The sequence below is a fragment of the Scyliorhinus canicula genome, chromosome 2 (assembly GCF_902713615.1).
Source record: "Scyliorhinus canicula chromosome 2, sScyCan1.1, whole genome shotgun sequence".
NCBI classification, from domain to species: domain Eukaryota; kingdom Metazoa; phylum Chordata; class Chondrichthyes; order Carcharhiniformes; family Scyliorhinidae; genus Scyliorhinus; species Scyliorhinus canicula.
Genome location: NC_052147.1, coordinates 96,791,350 through 96,805,067, shown reverse-complemented (window position 1 = coordinate 96,805,067; position 13,718 = coordinate 96,791,350). Strand labels below are relative to the sequence as shown.

Genomic DNA, 13,718 nt, shown 5'->3' with positions numbered 1-13,718 from the left:
ATTCAAAAAAGAGCAAGGGAGTTCTGCACAATGTCCAGATTTGTATTTATCCCTTAACTAACCTCACTAAAACAGATTATCTTGTTTGAATCTCATTGCCATTTGTGGGAGCTTGCTGTGCACAAATTGGTTTCCACCTCTGCTACATTGCAAGAGTGACCAGAGTGGCTATAAAGCACAGTGGGACATCCTTAAAGGTGCTATATAAATGCAAGCTCTTTCCCTCTGACAATCGGGGCAGCATGATTTATTATTCCCACTCCTCCTGCAGCCCTGTCCGTGATCACCTGTCTCAGGAAGTGGTCTTGGAACATCCATAGCTTCTGACCAAAGCCCATGGTGCATTTACCTACTGAGTAATGATGTTCACTTGAGAACCGTATAAACAGGTTCACCTGTGGATGACATTGAGCAGGATATTCTGAGAGGAATTGTCACTGCTGCTCCAAGTCACTAAACAGCTGAGCATGTAAATGACAAGTAACATTTAACATTCAAAATTATAACGCAATAGAGGCTGGTGCCTAAAATAAGAACACGATTCATTATAAAGAAGGGGAAATCCCTAAATAAAGTGCAACAGGAAGTATGTTTGGGTGTGCAAATTAACCCAGACATTGAAAGTGATAGCACATTGTGTAGCAGCAAGTGGCAACGCAAATAATATGGAAGGCTTTACAAACAGACCATTGAGAATCCCAGGAGGTTACACTGGCACTGCAGATCTTTATGGGCAATCTTGCTTAATTTAGGTACAAAAACTGGTTGCCTGTTAACTGTCCTGTGAAGTGTCCTCTGAAGTGGTCGAGTAAGACACTTAGCTGGAGCAAACAGATATAAAATAAAATTGCATTGCTAAAGCACCTTTCATAATCTCAGGATGTCACAAAGTGCTTTGCAACAAATTCAGTCATTTTGACTGAGGTCAGTAGACCAAAGCTGAACAGCTAGTCACTCTGACGGATGGTGAGGAACCGGAGCTGGACAGTTGCCATGGAGTGGCACCCACAAGGTGGAATCTTCCAGTCTTTAAAGATTTCCTAAAGACTTGCTTTTGGTCCCAACCCCACTAGTGAGGCCTGGTGGCCCTCCTGTAAGGTCTTACTAGAGAAGGCCAAAGAAAAGGCTTCTACTGGGAGTGCAGTCCAATTAAGGACGATGAACAGGACAGATAGCTGGCTGTGCCTATCAAAGGGCCCACAGCGGTGTTTTGCCAGTGGGCCCACTGGGAAAAGTTGGGCATTATCACAGAATCCCTACAGTGCAGAAGGAGGCCATTTGGCCCATCGAGTCTACACCAGCCTTTGGAAATGCTGAGGCAGATAGGAGAACGCGAGAGAATCTCAAGATGGAGGAATTCTTTGAGGTTTGACAATTGTGTGGCCACAGCTGGCAGGCTGTCAGCTGTCTCCAGCGCCCTGCGAGCTTCGCCCACCGTTTGAGGTCCATCTGCCACTGATGAGATCCCAGCAGCAGACCTGGTAACCAAATGGCCAGCTAATTAGCAATAATTAGAAACCTGCTGCTGCCAGGCAAGTATTAGCCTCTCCCATTCCTCACTTGCCTCTGGCAAGATTGAGCACAGGCAGCTGACCAGAGGCACCCTTGTCAGAATGTCCCACTCCTACCCACCACCAAAATCACTTGTGTGTGGCTGGTAAGATTCTGCCTTGAATCAATGCATTTAAGAGCAGTGGGGAAAGTGGCAAAGGAAACACACAAAATCATTTTTTGTAAAAAATTCAAAGAAAATATATTGCCTGGTGTGGGAGGGAGAGGAAGTGCAATATGGTTTCAATGTAAACTAGCTCCTGAGCTCAGATTGGAATGTTTAGCACAAAGGCCTGTTTCGCACTAAAAGTCATGTATGCAGTTGAAATTGTGAAGGAGTCGGTGGACCTCAATTTACACAGCAGCTCAGAGAATAAAGCAGAGCATCTCCCAAATATTTCCAGATGAGTGAAATTACATAAGCTCGTCAGCAGCTATTAAATATCTCTGATAGTCACCTCTAAATCCTTTAATTCCTGTTCTGTTTGTACTCACAATATGGTTCTGTACTGAGAATTGATGGAAGTGTACACTTCACCACAAGCTCAATTTAACCCATGTATCAAGTAAATAATGGCTAATAAGAACAAAAAGGAACAAAGAAAAGTACAGCAAAGGAACAGGCCCTTCAGCCCTCCAAGCCCGTGCCGACTATGCTGCCCGACTAAACTACAATCTTCTACACTTCCTGGGTCCATATCCCTCTATTCCCATCCTATTCATGTATTTGTCAAGATGCCCCTTAAATGTCACTATCGTCCCTGCTTCCACCACCTCCTCCGGCAGCAAGTTCCAGGCACCCACTACCCTCTGTGTAAAAAAACTTGCCTCGTACATCTACTCTAAACCTTGCCCCTCGCACCATAAACCTATGCCCCCTAGTAATTGTCCCCTCTACCCTGGGGAAAAGCCTCTGATTATCCACTCTGTCTATGCCCCTCATAATTTTGTAGAACTCTATCAGGTCACCCCTCAACCTCCGTCGTTCCAGTGAGAACAAACCGAGTTTATTCAACCGCTTCTCATAGCTAATGCCCTCCATACCAGGCAACATCCTGGTAAATCTCTTCTGCACCCTCTCTAACGCCTCCAAATCCTTCTGGTAGTGTGGCGACCAGAATTGAACACAATACTCCAAGTGTGGTCTAACTAAGACTCTACACAGCTGCAACATGACTTGCTAATTCTTATACTCAATGCCCCGGCCAATGAAGGCAAGCATGCCGTATGCCTTCTTGACTACCTTCTCAACCTGTGTTGCCCCTTTCAGTGACCTGTGGACCTGTACACCTAGATCTCTCTGACTTTCAATACTCTTGAGGGTTCTACCATTCACTGTATATTCCCTACCTGCATTAGACCTTCCAAAATGCATTACCTCACATTTGTCCGGATTAAACTCCATCTGCCATCTCTCCGCCCAAGTCTCCAAACGATCTAAATCCTGCTGTATCCTTTGACAATCCTCATCGCTATCCGCAATTCCACCAACTTTTGTGTCGTCTGCAAACTTACTAATCAGACCAGTTACATTTTCCTCCAAATCATTTATATATACTACAAACAGCAAAGGATCTCTGCGGAACACCACTAGTCAGAGCCCTCCAATTAGAAAAGCACCCGTCCATTGCCACTCTCTGCCTTCCATGATCTAGCCAGTCTGTATCCACCATGGCAGCTCACCCCTGATCCAGTGTGACTTCACCTTTTGTATCAGTCTACCATGAGGGACCTTGTCAAAGGCCTTACTGAAGTCCATATAGACAACATCCACTGCCCTACCTGCATACATCATCTTAGTGAGCTCTTCGAAAAACTCTATCAAGTTAGTGAGGCACGACCTCCCCTTCACAAAACCGTGCTGCCTCTCACTAATACGCCCATTTGCTTCCAAATGGGAGCAGATCCTGTCTCGAAGAATTCTCTCCAGTAATTTCCCTTTCTCAATGGAGATTGGGTCCAAAAAGTTTTTAGAGTAGCTCAAATCACATCCAGACTCTCACTGTCTGCTTCACGCACATCCAGACTTTCACTGTCTGCTTCACGCACATCCAGACTCTCACTGTCTGCTTCACTCACATCCAGACTCTCACTGTCGGCTTCACCCACACTCTCACTGTCTGCTTCACTCAAATCCAGACTCTCACTGTCTGCTTCACTCACATACAGACTCCCACTGTCTGCTTCACCCACACCCAGACTCTCACTGTCTGCTTCACTCACATCCAGATTCTGTCTGCTTTACTCACATCCAGACTCTCTCTGTCTGCTTCGCCCACATCCAGATTCTGTCTGCTTCACTCACATCCAGACTCTCACTGTCTGCTTCACTCACATCCAGATTCTGTCTGCTTCACTCAGATCCAGACTCTCACTGTCTGTTTCACTCAGATCCAGACTCTCACGGTCTGCTTCACTCACATACAGACTCCCACTGTCTGCTTCACCCACACCGAGACTCTCACTGTCTGCTTCGCCCACATCCAGATTCTGTCTGCTTCACTCACATCCAGACTCTCGCTGTCTGCTTCACTCACATCCAGACTCTCACTGTCTGCTTCACTCACATCCACACTCTCACTGTCTGCTTCACTCACATCCAGACTCTCACAGCCTGCTTCACTCACATCCAGACTCTCGATGTCTGCTTCACTCACACCCAGATTATGTCTGCTTTACTCACATCCAGACTCTCGCTGTCTGCTTCACTCACATCCAGACTCTCACTGTCTGCTTCACTCGCATCCACACTCTCACTGTCTGCTTCACGCACATCCAGGCTTTCACTGTCTGCTTCACGCACATCCAGACTCTCACTGTCGGCGTCACCCACACTCTCACTGTCTGCTTCACTCAAATCCAGACTCTCACTGTCTGCTTCACTCACATACAGACTCTCACTGTCTGCTTCACCCACACCCAGACTCTCGCTGTCTGCTTCACTCACATCCACACTCTCGCTGTCTGCTTCACTCTCATACAGACTCTCACTGTCTGCTTCACTCACATCCAGACTCGCACTGTCTGCTTCACTCACATCCAGACTCTCACTGTCTGCTTCACTCACATCCAGACTCTCACTGCCTGCTTCACTCACATCCAGACTCTCACTGTCTGCTTCACTCACATCCAGACTCTTCCTGTCTGCTTCACTCACATCCAGACTCGCACTGTCAGCTTCACTCACATCCACACTCTCACTGTCTGCTTCACTCACATCCAGACTCGCACTGTCAGCTTCACTCACATCCAGACTCTCACTGTCTCCTTTAGTCACATCCAGACTCTCCCTGTCTGATTCACTCACATCCAGACTCGCACTGTCAGCTTCACTCACATCCAGACTCTCACTGTCTCCTTTAGTCACATCCAGACTCTCACTGTCTGCTTCACTCACATCCAGACTCTCACTGTCTCCTTTACTCACATCCAGACTCTCACTGTCTGCTTCACTCACATCCAGACTCACACTGTCTCCTTTACTCACATCCAGACTCTCGCTGTCTGCTTCACTCACATCCAGATTCTGTCTGCTTTACTCACATCCAGACTCTCACTGTCTGCTTCAATCACATCCAGACTCTCACTGTCTCCTTTACTCACATCCAGACTCTCACTGTCTGCTTCACTCACATCCACACTCTCACTGTCTCCTTCTCTCGCATCCAGATTCTGTCTGCTTTACTCACATCCAGACTCTCACTGTCTGCTTCACTCACATCCAGACTCTCACTGTCTGCTTCACTCACATCCAGACTCTCACTGTCTCCTTCACTCACATCCACACTCTCACTGTCTGCTTCACTCACATCCACACTCTCACTGTCTGCTTCACTCACATCCAGACTCTCACTGTCTGCTTCACTCACATCCAGACTCGCACTGTCTGCTTCACTCACATCCAGACTCTCACTGTCTCTTTTAGTCACATCCAGACTCTCACTGTCTGCTTCACTCACATCCAGACTCTCACTGTCTGCTTCACTCACATCCAGACTCTCACTGTCTGCTTCACTCACATCCAGACTCTCACTGTCTGCTTCACTCACATCCAGACTCTCGCTGTCTCCCTCACTCACATCCAGACTCTCGCTGTCCTCTTCACTCACATCCAGACTCTCCCTGTCTGATTCACTCACATCCAGACTCTCGCTGTCTGCTTCACTCACATCCAGACTCGCACTGTCTGCTTCACTCACATCCAGGCTCTCACTGTCTCCTTTAGTCACATCCAGACACTCACTGTCTGCTTCACTCACATCCAGACTCTCACTGTCTGCTTCACTCACATCCAGACTCTCACTGTCTCCTTCACTCACATCCACACTCTCACTGTCTGCTTCACTCACATCCACACTCTCACTGTCTGCTTCACTCACATCCAGACTCGCACTGTCTGCTTCACTCACATCCAGACTCTCACTGTCTCTTTTAGTCACATCCAGACTCTCACTGTCTGCTTCACTCACATCCAGACTCTCACTGTCTGCTTCACGCACATCCAGACTCTCACTGTCTGCTTCACTCACATCAAGACTCTCACTGTCTCCTTTACTCACATCCAGACTCTCGCTGTCTCCTTTACTCACATCCAGACTCTCGCTGTCTGCTTCACTCACATCCAGATTCTGTCTGCTTTACTCACATCCAGACTCTCACTGTCGGCTTCACTCACATCCAGACTCTCACGATCTGCTTTACTCACATCCAGACTCTCACTGTCTGCTTCACTCACATCCAGACTCTCACTGTCTGCTTCACTCACATCCAGACTCTTGCTGTCTCCTTTACTCACATCCAGACTCTCGCTGTCTCCTTTACTCACATCCAGACTCTCGCTGTCTGCTTTACTCACATCCAGACTCTCACTGTCTGCTTCACTCACATCCAGACTCTCGCTGTCTGCTTCACTCACATCCAGACTCTCACTGTCTGCTTCACTCACATCCAGACTCTCACTGTCTCCTTTACTCACATCCAGACACTCACTGTCTGCTTCACTCACATCCAGACTCTCACTGTCTGCTTCACTCACATCCAGACTCTCACTGTCTCCTTTAGTCACATCCAGACTCTCACTGTCTGCTTCACTCACATCCAGACTCTCACTGTCTGCTTCACTCACATCCAGACTCTCACTGTCTGCTTCACGCACATCCAGACTCTCACTGTCTGCTTCACTCACATCCAGACTCTCACTGTCTGCTTCACTCACATCCAGACTCTCACTGTCTGCTTCACGCACATCCACACTCTCACTGTCTGCTTCACTCACATCCAGACTCTCACTGTCTGCTTTACTCACATCCAGACTCTCGCTGTCTGCTTCACTCGCATCCAGACTCCCACTGTCTGCTTCACTCACATCCAGACTCTCACTGTCTGCTTCACTCACATCCAGACTCTCACTGTCTGCTTCACTCACATCCAGACTCTCGCTGTCTCCTTCACTCACATCCAGACTCTCGCTGTCCTCTTCACTCACATCCAGACTCTCCCTGTCTGATTCACTCACATCCAGACTCTCGCTGTCTGCTTCACTCACATCCAGACTCTCACTGTCTGCTTCACTCACATCCACACTCTCACTGTCTGCTTCACTCACATCCAGACTCTCACTGTCTGCTTCACTCACATCCAGACTCGCACTGTCTGCTTCACTCACATCCAGACTCTCACTGTCTCCTTTACTCACATCCAGACTCTCACTGTCTGCTTCACTCACATCCAGACTCTCACTGTCTGCTTCACTCACATCCAGATTCTGTCTGCTTTACTCACATCCAGTCTCTCACTGTCTGCTTCACTCACATCCAGACTCTCACCGTCTGCTTCACTCACATCCAGACTCCCACTGTCTGCTTCACTCACATCCAGACTCTCACTGTCTGCTTCACTCACATCCAGACTCTCACTGGCTGCTTCACTCACATCCAGACTCTCGCTGTCTGCTTCACTCACATCCACACTCTCACTGTCTGCTTCACTCACATCCAGACTCTCACTGGCTGCTTCACTCACATCCAGACTCTCACTGTCTGCTTCACTCACATCCAGACTCTCACTGTCTGCTTCACTCACATCCAGACTCTCACTGTCTGCTTCACTCACATCCAGACTCTCACTGTCTCCTTTAGTCACATCCAGACTCTCACTGTCTCCTTTATTCACATCCAGACTCTCACTGTCTGCTTCACTCACATCCAGACTATCACTGTCTGCTTCACTCACATCCAGACTCGCACTGTCTGCTTCACTCTCATCCAGACTCGCACTGTCTGCTTCACTCACATCCAGACTCTCACTGTCTCTTTTAGTCACATCCAGTCTCTCACTGTCTGCTTCACTCACATCCAGACTCTCACCGTCTGCTTCACTCACATCCAGACTCTCACTGTCTGCTTCACTCACATCCAGACTCTCGCTGTCTGCTTCACCCACATCCTGACTCTCAGTGTCTGCTTCACTCACATCCAGACTCTCGCTGTCTGCTTCACTCAGATATAGACTCTCACTGTCTCCTTTGCTCTTTGCCTTCAAAATAGTGTTAGAGGATATTTCACATCTGCCAAAGGAGGTTGCTGGGACCTTGGTTTCACATCTGATCCAAAAGACAATGCAGCACGACTACAATGAATTATCAATGAACTGCATGACAACACACACCAGGTACACACACAGATACACACAGGCAGATAGTAATAATAATCTTTGTTAGTGTCACAAGTAGGCTTACATTAACACTGCAGTGAAGTTACTGTGAAAAGCCACAATCCAGTGCCTGTTCTGCTCCACTGAGGGAGAATTCAGAATGTCCAATTCACCTAACAGCATGTCTTTCGGGACTTGTGGGAGGAAACCGGAGCACCCGGAGGAAACCCACGCAGACACGGGGAGAACGTGCACACTCTGCACAGAGAGTGACCCAAGCCGGGATCAAACCTGGGTCCTTGGCAACAGTGAAGCAACAGTGCTAACCACTATTCTGCCTTGCCCCTCACACACATGTACACTCACAGATAGATACACACATAGACACACACACACAGACAGGTACACAAGCACGCACACAGGAATAGATATCTATGTACACATACACCCACGCACACCCCCACAGACACACACACTCACAGATACCGATACAGACACAAATACTCCCACACATGGACACACCTAGCCTCACAAAGACAGAAAAACTACATACAGATATCATAAGCACTTTGTCGAATAACAATATGCAGAAACACATGCACACAGATAGACACACACAGATGAACTATCAAAAAAGAAGTGTGTGACTAGGTTGCAGTGCTGAGAAGGTCGTATTCCAATTGTTATAGAGTGTGGCAGAGTGGGCAAAATACCGAAAGGCGTCCAGTTACAGCGTCTCAGTCTTATTTTTTTAAATTTTAGAGTACCCAATTATTTTTTTTTCCAATTAAGGAGCAATTTAGCGTGGCCAATCCTCCTATCCTGCACATCTATTGGGTTTTGGGGTGAAACCCACGCAGACACGGACAGTGACCCAGGGCTGGGATTCAAACCCGGGGCCTCAGCGCCGTAGGAGCAGTGCTAACTACTGCGCCACTGTGCTGCCCTTACAGCGTCTCAGTCTTGCGATTTCGCAGCCTCAGTTTGTTTTGCTCTGTCCAGTGATTAGCAAGTTCCCTAACTCTGAGAGGAATTACTGGCACCTTCCCACTTCATAATGAACATCACCATTGTCTAGCCTCATTCATGTTGTGCTTCCTCCATGCACCTGCTCCTTGTTGCAGTGGAAAATAACCCGGCCTCTCTCCCACTCTCGCACGCTTCAGCCTCCAAACCTGCTGCACTGTCCCATTCAGTTCTCTGCTGGGGTAAGTGGGGGAGGGAGAGTTCACATGATGCGATGACCTGTCCGCCCGTCTTCTCACGGTGTCTGCGGTCACGGTCTTTCCCCCAGGAGGCAGATGTGTTGGGCCCCTGTTGTTCAGCTTTGTTCCTCAGCCTGCAACCCACCCCCATCAGCCCGAGATTAAACCAATCAATACAGGAAGCATATGAGAGACAAGGAGGCAGCATATGCCTGCCTTATAGCTTGAATGCCCACACTCAGATGTCAGTCAGGCCCTGCCAGTGAATAGAAATACCTGCATAATGGTACAGGGCACATTCTGAAGAGAAAGAGTAGATATGAAGAGCAGGAGGGAGGAAAAGAAAGAGCACTACAGGAAATGGAAGCATTTGAATCGAAGATCTCCTGTCTACCTGCTTATGCTTAATCTCCTTGAACGACGCTATGTTGGAGGGGGTGAAAATCAGGAGCATTTAAGGAACAAACAAAGGACCTATTACTTTGACTGTGGTTGAGGGACACTACTACAAATGTTGTTGATTAAATGAGTTTGAGTGTAGGCTCTGAATGGTCTCTATGGAAACCTAATTGGCAATCAGATCAGCGAAGACAAGCTGAGGGTGATTTCCCTATGAAAGGGGGTTTCATTTTACTGCCCTGGAGCCCACCAACCTCCCTCCCTGCACTTGCTTTGACCTTTTGTTCCTGCATTGGTTTCTGTGATGTATTGTCATGCTCCTTAGCGCAGTGAGGGAAGACATACAACAGGAGGGGTCCAATAGCTGCTGCTCCCGGAGCTTCCCATCACCGGTTAATCGCCCTGTTGTTTGGCCTCTCAATGCAGAGTGCACTCTGCCCCCTCTGTGGCATTTAATCTGTACAAATCTCCAAGATCCAGGGAGTGAAGCAGGTTCTTCAAGACATGGAGCAGGGGGGGGATGTTTTCTGCCGGCTGGGACGACCTCGGTGACCAGTAACTGATGGTCGGTGCCTGGATCTGGAGGACTTGCCTTCAACTGAAGTGAGATAAAACACGGGAAAGGCTGCAAGCACTCAGCAAATGATACGGGATCTGCAGAGAGGACAAGCATTTCATGTTTGTGCTCTTTATTGCACCTGATTGAAGTGATACAGGGCTGCATCTGATCACTTGTCTCAAGAGATTTATATGCTTTCAGCTCTCCTCTCCTTGCATTTTAGGTGGAGGGATAGTGATATATTGTTTACAGTTGAACATGTTGTTCCCTCCTAAATCCTTTCCAATCTACCTTGAAACTCCATGTTTGAATCCCTCCAATCAGGCTTCTACCGCTGGTGCAGTACTGAAACAGCTCTGATTAATGACGATGTGGAGATGCCGGCGTTGGACTGGTGTGGGCACAGTGAGAAGTCTTACAACACCAGGTTAAAGTCCAACAGGTTTGTTTTAAACACTAGCTTTCGGAGCACTGCTCCTTCCTTAGGTGAATGAATACCTCTTCATTCACCTGAGGAAGGAGCAGTGCTCCGAAAGCTAGTGTTTGAAACAAACCTGTTGGACTTTAACCTGGTGTTGTAAGACTTCTCACTGATTAATGACAACTGCGTTCTGTGTGACTGTGACAAAGGTAAACTTTCTCTCCTCACTGTTCATGGCCTGCCTACAGATTTTGACACAGTTGCCAACACCATCCAATCCTCAAATGCCTCTCCAGTGTTGGACAGCTGGATGGGACTGCTCTCACCTGGTTCCATTCTTATTGATCTAATCATACTCAGAGAGCCACTTCTCCTCCTCTAATGTTACCTCTAATGTTCCCCCCAGAGAATCTAAGTTTGGCCCCTCCTATTTCCCATCTACCCCGAGCCACATCATGCAAAGGCACAGTATAGTTTTCACATGTATTCTAATGATGCCAGCTCTTATTCACTGTACCACCTCCCAAGTCACCGTTGTTAACTATCGGACTGCTTGTCCGACATCCAATACTCGATGAGCAAAACATTCCACCTATTAAATATTGGGAAGGCTGAAGCATTTATTTTCAGTGCCTTTCCAAACTCCATTCCTCAGCTGCTGACTCCACGCCTTTTCCTGAGATTAAGCCAAACTGTTCACAACCATGGTTTCACATCTGATCCGGAGATGGGTCTAGATCTCATATTTACACCCTCACTAGGACTGCCTATTTCTACCTCCATAACATCACTCAGCTTTGCCCATCATAGCTCATCCACGCCTATGTTTCCTCTAGACTCCCTTCCTGATCAGTCTCCCACATTTCACCCTCTGTAAACTTCAGCCCATCCAAAACTCTGCTGCCCGTGTCTTAACCTGCGTCAATTGTAATAATTCCACCATTGGTGACCGTGCCTTCAGTTGCTTAGTGCGGTAGCATGGCCCCGTTAAGGAACAGGACCTCAGGCTGTGGACCAGGGAGCTGAAGAGTAAAGCCAGTTGTCATAGAATCCCTACAGTGCAGAAGAAGGCCATTCGGCCCATCGAGTCTACACCGGCCTTTGGAAAGAGCAGCCCACGGAAGCTTACGTTATCGCCTCCACCCTATCCCCATAACCCCACATTTTTGGACACTAAGGGACAATTTAGCATGGCCAATCCACCTAACTTGCACATATTTGGTTTGTGGGTGGAAACCGGAGCACCAGGAGGAATCCCATACAGATACGGGGAGAAAGTGCAAACTCCACACAGTCACCCGAGGCCGGGATTGAACCCAGGTCCCTGGAGCTGCGCGGCAGCAGTGCTAACCACTGTGCCACGGTACCGCCCATTGTGTTCTTGCCTGTTTCTCTAATTGCCTTTGCCTGTTACCAATAAACCCCTTTGCTAACTATTGGAAGCCTCCAGTGGATGTGTCAGGTCACCACACCTGGGCCCCAAGCTCTGGAATTCCCTCACCACTCCTCTATATTTCTTTCCTCCTTTCAAACAAGCCTCTTTGACCAAGCCTTTGGTCATCTGAGCTAATATTTCCTCTGCTGGCTCGGTGTCATATATTGCTTTATAAAGCTCCTGTAAAGCACCTTGGGATGTTTGATTATATTTAATATACATTGTTGTTGTCTTCCCACACTGAACTAACTTCTCACTGGTTTACAGTTCCACCTATTCCATTCAACAGTAGCCGTTCTTTACATATTTGGGCAGGGTGTGATCTTTGCTTTTGACCATTGAGTACATCACGACAAAAACTGCACCCAGTTTCTCTCACATGCAATGTCTCAGAAACAGGCAACCGGACTAATTTTTCTCCCCGGCCTTGCTAACTGCAAGACAAGTGTAGCGTCCCAGTCGAGATCGGCACACACCAAAGATTGGCAACCTTGGAACATCCAAAAAGCTCAATACTGAACTATATGGCGCCTGAATCCAATGGAAAGTATCATAGAAAAGAATCCGTACAGTGCAGAAGGAGGCCATTCAGTCCATCGAGTCTACACCGACCCTCTGAAAGACTACCCTCCCTGGGGCTGGTTTAGCACACTGGGCTAAATCGCTGGCTTCGAAAGTAGACCAAGGCAGGCCAGCAGCACGGTTCAATTCCCGCACCAGCCTCCCCGAACAGGTGCCGGAATGTGGCGACTAGGGGCGTTTCACAGTAACTTCATTGAAGCCTACTTGTGACAATAAGCGATTTTCATTTCATTTTCCTAGGCTCATTCCCAGTCCCATCCCTGTAACCCTACCTAACGTTTAGACACAAAGGGACAATTTAGAATGGCCAATCCACCTAACCTGCACCAGCAGGGTAGCATGGTGGTTAGCATAAATGCTTCACAGCTCCAGGGTCCCAGGTTTGATTCCCGGCTGGGTCATTGTCTGTGTGGAGTCTGCACGTCCTCCACCTGTGTGCGTGGGTTTCCTCCGGGTGCTCCGGTTTCCTCCCACAGTCCAAAGATGTGCGGGTTAGGTGGATTGGACATGCTAAATTGCCCGTAGTGTCCTAATAAAAGTAAGGTAAGGGGGGGTTGTTGGGTTACGGGTATAGGGTGGATACGTGGGTTTGAGTAGGGCGATCATGGCTCGGCACAACATTGAGGGCCGAAGGGCCTGTTCTGTGCTGTACTGTTCTATGTTCTATCTTTGGACTGTGGAAGGAAACCAGGGCACCCAGAGGAAACCCAAGCAGACACGGGGAGAACGTGCAAACTCCACACAGACAGTCACCCAAGGTTAGAATTGAATCCGGGTCACCTGGAGCTGTGAGACAGCAGTGCTAACCACCGTGCCACCCTGAGAGAATTTGGGCTGACCCTACTTACTCTGTACCAGTAAGCTGTCAGCAGTGGCACAGTGGCAGCAGTCAGACCTCAGAGTTGGAAGGCTGTG

The 13,718-nt window shown here is 48.2% G+C and overlaps 1 protein-coding gene across 8 annotated transcripts in view; it reads right to left on the bottom strand.

Annotated features, from left to right (window-relative positions):
* The window catches only part of rad51b (RAD51 paralog B), a 745,951-nt gene that overhangs the window by 137,705 nt on the left and 594,528 nt on the right, over positions 1 to 13,718 (bottom strand). The gene's annotated exons all lie outside the window — the stretch shown is intronic.